The 7,921-nt window shown below is 44.9% G+C and overlaps 1 protein-coding gene and 1 long non-coding RNA gene across 3 annotated transcripts in view; one reads left to right on the top strand and one right to left on the bottom strand.

Annotated features, from left to right (window-relative positions):
- WNT5B (wingless-type MMTV integration site family, member 5B) overlaps positions 1-7,921 on the bottom strand; it is an 85,625-nt gene that overhangs the window by 31,546 nt on the left and 46,158 nt on the right. The window contains exon 1 of one of the 2 annotated variants that reach the window (XM_011967143.1): positions 493-976. The exons of the other annotated variant lie outside the window; for it this stretch is intronic. The gene's annotated coding sequence lies outside the window, so the exon portion shown is untranslated. Of the gene's footprint in view, positions 1-492; positions 977-7,921 lie in introns of those variants that run through there. 2 annotated transcript variants of the gene reach the window in all.
- LOC105529880 lies at positions 607-5,514 on the top strand. Its single transcript, XR_001004576.1, has 3 exons — positions 607-710; positions 2,741-2,843; positions 5,282-5,514. It is a non-coding gene; the product is annotated as an uncharacterized LOC105529880 (long non-coding RNA).

Genomic DNA, 7,921 nt, shown 5'->3' with positions numbered 1-7,921 from the left:
TTTTTTTTTTTTTTGAGACAGGGTCTCACTCTGTCGCCAGGCTGGACTGCGGTGGTGTGATCATGGCTCAGTGCAGCTCTGACCCCTCTGGGGTCAGGTGATCCTCCTACCTCAGCATCCTGAGAAGGTGAGACTACAGGCACGTGCCACAATGCCCGGCTAATTTTTGTATTTTTTTGTAGAGTTTCACCATGTTGCCCAGACTGGTCTTGAACTCCTGGGCTCAAGAAATCCACCTGCCTCAGCTTCCCAAACTGCTAGGATTATAGGCATGAGCCAGCCTATCATCTGTTCTTTAAAGGGACCTCAATATACATTTTAAAAATATATATTACATATATGAGAATCATTGTACTAAATGCATAATCACTATTTAGAAATCTGGATTTCCACAGGTGGTATTTTCTGAAAGTAGTTATATTGACTCTTTTTCTAAACAATTCTGTAATTCCACCCCAGAAACTAAGTTTAGATAAGAAGTTTTGGCCTCACCTGATTCCAGTCTTCTCGCTCTCTTGAAATCTTACTGAAGCTGTCAACCTTCTGCTTCAAAAATTAGTAATTTCCGTTTGGAAGAATAGGATAATTATTTCATTTTTTGTAAACAGGCAGGAGATGAATGTTGCAGTGAATGGAACGGCTGAAGTACAGCACCCCTGGGTCCACAGCCCCTTCAATGACGAACCCCAGAGCCTGTCTTCATCAGTCAGGTACCCAGGGACAAACGGCAACACAGGGGCCGCGGCTAGAGGGACTCTGAAGGCAGAGCGCAGCGGAGAGGCTGCAAGCAAATTCTCCTCGTCACTCACTGCTCATGCAGAAATGTCACCTGGGTTTTTATTTGGGGGGAAACCAGTAGCTCTAAGTAATGTGGGTCCCTCTAATGCTGTCCCCAGTTGACGCCCCTGTGTCTCAAACTGTTCCTTCGATGGTGCGGGGAAGACCTTCCAAATCCTCTGAGAGAAGAGGAGCCAAGCAGCTTTCTAAAGAAAACCACAGGCAAAACAAGTTCATGCCCACTCAGGCACAGCACCAGTTCCTTCCTCACTGATGAGAACATTCAAAGCCAAAGTGGTCACCTCTTCCGTCTCCCTCTCCAATGCTAAGCAGCCCACATTCCCTTTGCCAAAACTAGAGTCCCTGCTGGCAAACCCCAGACCAGGTTTGTGGGTCTCACAGGCCCTGGTTTTGAGAATTAAATAACTTCTGTGGCTGCCTCAGGCAAAAGCATGATCACCAAATTCAGGCCTGGGCAGGTTACAGAGGCTTTTGGTTCACCACCAATATTCTTTAGTTTCTTTTATGGCTCTGTCAGGCTTCGTTTCACGGAACTCCTGACCCTCTTGCTAAATTGCTCCCTCGGCTGCCTGTTTTCTTGGTGAAGGCTGCAATGACCGGGGTCAAGCCTTGCTGTCTACGCTGCCCCAACACGGGGCTCTGCAGAAAATGAAGGTAACACAAGGACAGCCTCTGGGAAGCACCTGGCATTCAGCAGGCACTCAATAAATGTTAACCGTTCATCATTTAACAAACGCTTATTGTAGGTTTACTGAATACACAGTACTGTAGGGGATATTCCAATAAATTAATAAAATGCTGCTCTCCTAGGAACTCAATATCACTGCCCAAGACGGTAGCCACTGGCCACATGTGGCTATTTAAATTAAAAATGAATTTAAATTAAATGTTCAGTTCCTCCATTGCAGAAGCCACATTTCAAGGGCTCAGTAGCCACAAGTGGCTAGTGGCTATTGTTTTGGCCAGCACAGATTATAGAACGTTTCCATGATCACAGAGAGTTCATGGACTCTTTCATAGTGCTGGTCTAGAGTGGAAGCCAGGCAAGAAAACAAAACATCACTTGTACAAAACCAAAAATTCCATTTGAAATCTATTGTTTAAATGTGGTACCGTAGGAGCTTTAACAGAGTTACTTGCAAAGTACCCTGACACTCAAGGTAAGGGTAGCAAACTGTAACCTACCGCCCAGGAGCAAGACCCCACCTACCAGCCGTGGAGGCAACCACTTTCTATTCCAGTGACAACCTATACTTCCCATCATTACAGATAATCTTTAGGAAAAGCAGCCGTCCTGTAAGGACCCAGAGAGCAATTTTCCATGATCAGAACTAAACCGTTAGCTGTTTTAAATCTGCTACTCAGAGTAAACAAAAAAGTTCAGACCCAGTGAAAATGCCAAAAAGTAATTTAAATGGAATTCTTTCCGTGACTCTTAATTCAAATCAACTAATATTATTGAGCATCTATTAGGTCTTACTCAAAGCTGGGTAACAGGAACTCTGAGGTGAGTAACAGGAAGCTTGTAGAGGTGAGGCAAACGTATGTGATTACAATATTTAGCAGGGCAATATGTTATAATGGAGGTTATCAATTACTAACCAAACACCTGAGACTATGTCGTTCCAATGGTGGGGATGCTCCCTGGGGGTGATGGTATTTGAACCTGTCCCTAAGAGGACAGGCAGGATTCTCACAGCTGGAGATAGGAGAATGAGACCCGCCCACTGAGCAAAGGCACAGAGGCCTGAAAAACGCACGCGTTTCAAGTCCAAAATTAACTTCAGAAAACAGAAAAGGGAAGGGGCAGAGAAAGAGCCAGAGAGAGAGAGAACCAAAGTCAAAATCTAAAGACAAACAAAAGGGATTAAATCTTGGTGAAGCAGAACCTTCCTACTGGGGCCCACTTATAAGGAGTTTGGGTGTCTCCTGTCATCTGCAGGAGACATCTGAGGCATCTGAACAGGGGACAGGCATCATCAGATGTGGATTTAGAAAAGCTCTGGTAATTGTTTGCTCCAACAATGATGGATGGAGTGTGGAGGGTAAGCGTCTGGAGGGTGGGAACCCAGCTGGGAGGTCTGATTCAGTAGAAACACTACAAGGGGCAGAAGGAGAGCACTGTCAGCCTGAGTGGAAAGGAGATGAGGAGGTGTGGTCTGTGCCTTATGCAGCCATGGGATGACAAATGTCAGCAGCTGGAACCAACTACCAGCACAGGCCTCGGGCCGCTGGCCTCTGGTCACTGCTGAATGGGGATGAAGAGTCCTGATTATAGTGTATCTGCATGTGGCTTTGGGGAGGGCCCACTGTTTCTGTGGTCACCTCACCAGCTGCATGAGACCGCTGGAGCAGGTGTGATCTCCCTGGGATCCGGGCTATCTTGTCAGCACAGGCCATGGATCAGAAAGAGTCACCGCTCCTGAAAATACAAACAACTTGAGATACATATCCCACCACCTAAGAGGAGTCTGCAGAACTCTCTAATTAAAATTAAGACACAATGACCATTAATAGTAGAAATAATTATTATTTATGTCTTCCTAGGCATGTGTGGATTTGTCCAAGAAGTTACTTCACTCTCATATGACATCCTCCTCCTTTGGACCCTCAAAGCCCATTGTAGCAGAGATCACTTGATGGTCACTAAAATTGCATGTTGCTGGACTATATTACCCAGCATCCATTGCACCAAGAGGTGGTCACATGGCTGGGTGCTATCTAAAGGTATGCTAGAAGAAGTGATGTCTGCAGCTCCCAGGGCTGGCCTCTAAAAATCTCCAACCAGGAGACCTCCAAACCCACTTTTCTTCTTTCAGCTTGATGCACACAAGCATGGTGGCCTTCAAAACCAGGCCAAAGATAGAGTGATAAATCAGAAGAAGTCCAGACCCCAAAATTACCCAGGAGAGACCTGCCTGTTAATAATGAACATCTATTTTGGCTTTTACAGGGGCTAGAAATAAATTTCTATGATTTTAGAGCCAATTTACATTTGGGAGATTTGTTTGTTAAAGGAACAGCAAGACCTTACCGAGTACAACCTCTTATAACATTTATTCTGTTTTGTATTAGACTTATCTATATATATATATATATATTTTTTAATACGGAGTCTCACTCTGTCGCCCAGGCTGGAGTGCAGTGGCACGATCTCGGCTCACTGCAACCTCCGCCTCCTGGGTTCAAGCAATTCTCCTGCCTCAGCCTCCTGAGTAGCTGGGATTACAGGCGCCTGCCACCACGCCCAGCTAATTTTTGTATTTTTAGTCGAGACGGGGTTTCACCATGTTGGTTAGGTTGGTCTCGAACCCCTGACCTTGTGATCCACCCACCTCGGCCTCCCAAAGTGCTGGGATTACAGGCGTGAGTCACCGTGCCCGGCGAGACTTACCTATATACTTTTTATCCCCCTTTTAGATTGTACACACCTTATTTTTATTTGTAGTTGCTCAAGGGGTTTCTAAGATTATCAAACAGGCATCAATTGTGCAAGGATTATTATCCCCATTAAACAGATCTAGGCTGGATGTGGTGGCTCACGCCTGCAACCCCAGCAGTTTGGGAGGACGAGGTGGGAGGATCACTTGAGCCCAGAGGTTCCAGACCAGCCTGGGGAACATAGTGAGACCCCTATCTCTACAAAAATAAAAACATTAGGCAGGCATGGTGGTGCACACCTGCAGTCCCAGCTACTCAGGAGGCTGAGGTGGGAGGATCGCTTGGCCCAGGAGTTGGAGGTTGCAGTGAGCCATGATCATGCTGCTGCACTCCAGCCTCGGTGGCAGAGTAAGACTGTATCTCAAAAAATTTTTTTTCTAAAGATGTAGAAGTATCCAGCCACTCGCTCCTCTAAGGAGAAAGAGTGAATGAGGGAACAGTGCCTGATTTGAGGTCTCGGACATCTTGTCTGTCTGGAAAGATAGGGAAGCACAACATCCTTGAGGTATTGAAAACAAAAAGTTTAATCCTATGTGAAGCTATTTGCTGAGAACAAGATCTAAATAAGAACTCGTGTTTTACTAATGCAATTCCAGCCTCCGTACAACCGTGTGACCCCAGACAAGTCACACAACGTCTCTAGGTTCCAGCCTTCTCAGTTAGAAAATGACGGGGCAGAGCCACATAAGCCCTACCGTCTTTTCCAGTCCTAACTTCTCTAGCATCTATTGACCAGTCAATCAATCGCTTAAATTGGACCATTAAGTTTATTGGGCCATTCATTACTCTTTCAAAATAAGTTATTTTTAGAATTCCCAACCTTTCATGAAAGTAAAGCCTAATAAAACACTAAACTGGGTTTTAGTATTAAATGACAAAAGCGAATTAAGATGTTTGGATATTATCATTAAAAAAATTCTTTCTCACAATAGGGAAAAAATGCTATCAAATTTTAAACTGCCTTTCTTTGATTACTCGTGAGGGCATACATTTTTTAGGTGTTTACTAACCAATTATATTCCCTTTTTCATAGTTTTTTTAGCTTTAAAAGCAGAACGCTTGCAGTAGGATAACAGGAGGAGATATTACTGCCTGCGTGTTTTAGCCAGCGGCCAACAAAAGGGGACTAAAGTATCTTGCCCAGAATTGTCACCAGCTCAACCTACTTGGAATTGCAGGACTCCCAGCACTGGTTCAGCTCTGTGCCTCTCAGAGTACGCCTGCCTTTCATTATGTGTGAAATTCAATGGAATAAAAGTGGCTGCAAGCATAGCATTGTGGGGTTCCATATTTATTCTCTCTCTGTGACAGCCGCATCCAATTTTCTCAGTTGAGAAGTCAAAGGGGTTACAAATTCCACCCAGGACCTGGAAATCCAGCTGGGCTGTTTGAGTTTTCTTCTACTTCTCCGTGAATAAAGATTCTACAGAAGGGCCCTAAACAAACAATGCTGCTAATGATGTGTGAGGCAGATGGGTCCTCAAACTCTCCTGGCCAGGGGGATGCTGGCTTTGCCTGGCTAACTCCGGTGCAAAAAATTGCTTTTGCCAAAGAAACCTTGTAACTAGATACGCGCTTAAATCACACAGAACGGAAGTGTCGAATCAGAAGGCACTTTTTTTCCTCCCTGCTGCTTTTCCGAACTTAACCATGCTTTGTGACCACAGCACTGTCCTGAAATCACCCTCTGTTTCTAGGTGATACGGTGCTTGTGCAATGATTCAAATGATGAAAGAAAAAAAAAAAAACCAAAACTCCCCCCTCCCATCTGGGTTCTATCAGCACAATAAAACAACACTGTTGGTTTCAAAAGCATTTAGAAATGTAGCTTAAAAAAATAAGGTTAAAAAACGGACAGAAAGAGAAATTCTAATGAGGACCCTCTGCAAAAAATGCCCAGTGGCCAGTGTCCTAAAGTTCAAGTCCAGGAAACATGAGTAATGGTCTCCGGCAGATCTCAACTACTGGAGCAGGAATAAGGGAGGTGTGTTCTCCGTCTCCTGCAAAAGGGCCTCATCCTTGTGGACGTTACTGGATCTGAGGCTGGATCTGAGGCTCCGAGATACCACAAATAAATGCGTGCTACTGGCACACGGCATCACCGCGGTTTCCTTGTCTCCCAGGCTGCGTAAGAAAAGCCTCGCTGCTTCTACTCATACGTAAGCACATTCACTGTTCCACAGGAAGCCTATGCTCTGGGCGGCACCCACAGATGAAAGAGAGAACAGGAATGTAAAAGTGCATCCCAGTGACTATCTCCAACTCAAAATGACTGAACCCCTAGGAAAATCTCAGTGGTACAACGTATTCATGTTTGTGTGAAAAGAAACCACACATCCAACACTAAAAGCCAATATCAATAACCAAAAAGTCAATGGAAAACAGTGCAGTATAACACAGCAAGTATAATATGACCTGATTTGGTTCAGTGGGGAACAGCATGGGAAGGTATGTGGCAAGTGATAAAACTATTGCATTTTTCCAACATTAAGAAAACATTGTCACAGACAGAGGCAAAACCAGAATGCCTTGTGTTCTTCACCCCAGCTCCTACGCAGCCCCAGACTTCTCCCCATCTGTACATTAGAAATAAGCTCCCTTTCCCCCTTCTTTCCCATACTCACTGCCCAGCCCAACACATATTTTTTTAAAATTATTTTGGAAAAAAAAAAAAATAAAGACTAGGTCTCACTGTATTGCCCAGGCTGGTTTTGAACTCCTGGGCTCAAGTGATCTTCGCACCTTGGCCTCCCAAAGTTTTGAGATTACAGGCATGAGCCACCGCACCCAGTCCCCAACACCTATTAACCAGAGACAAACAATCAAAATTAGAGTCAATATTTATTGAGTTCTAACTGCATACGTGGTACCAGCGGCTGAGGGACGGGATGAACAGAGGCCTGGCGAGGTGAAGGGTAATGAAGAGAAACAAAATCGTTGCCCCAGTTCAGCAGCGAAAGCGGCCAGGCCAGAAAAGGCCAGGGAAGGAGTGGTAATCACAGGCAAGAGAAGGGTGGAGGGTTCAGGGGTACGGTCATGTTCCCATCTGTGTAAAACTCTGGGCAGCAGCCACTGTAGGATCTGTCCCTATTTGGTTACCCTGTTTGAACAAACACACCTGGAGATAATTTGTATGCACAGAAGTAAATTTTCTTGACCCATTAAACCCCTTCTGACTTAAAAAATAAATAAAAACTTTAAAAAATTGAAACAAAACACACAGACTAAAACGCACAAGTCTTAAATATACAGCTTGATGAGTTTTCACGTATGTGTAGACCCATGAAACTAAGACCCAGACCAAGAACCACCTAACCATGGGCAAACCAAATTGATATGCTGCAGATAAATGCAAGAGTAGAATCTAGTTGGATCTCTAATATACCTTTTAAAAGTTGTTTCAGCTGGGCACTGTGGCCCACGCCGGAAATCCCAGCATTTTGGGAGGCTGAGGCAGGAGGATCACTTGAGACCAGGAGTTAGAGACCAGCCTGGGCAATATAGGGAGACCCTAACTGTACAAAAAATTTAAAAATTCGCTGGCTGTGGTGGTGCACATCTGTAGTCCCAGCTGCTTGGTAGGCTGAGGCAGGAGAATAGCTTGAGACCAGGAGTTCAAGGCTGCAGTGAACCATGATTACACCACTGCACTCCAGCCTGAGCAACAGAGTGAGACACTGTC

This window comes from Mandrillus leucophaeus, unplaced genomic scaffold (assembly GCF_000951045.1).
Source record: "Mandrillus leucophaeus isolate KB7577 unplaced genomic scaffold, Mleu.le_1.0 Scaffold79, whole genome shotgun sequence".
Classification (NCBI taxonomy): Eukaryota; Metazoa; Chordata; class Mammalia; order Primates; family Cercopithecidae; genus Mandrillus; species Mandrillus leucophaeus.
Note: the sequence above shows the minus strand (reverse complement) of the source record. Positions and strands in the feature narration are given on the sequence as shown.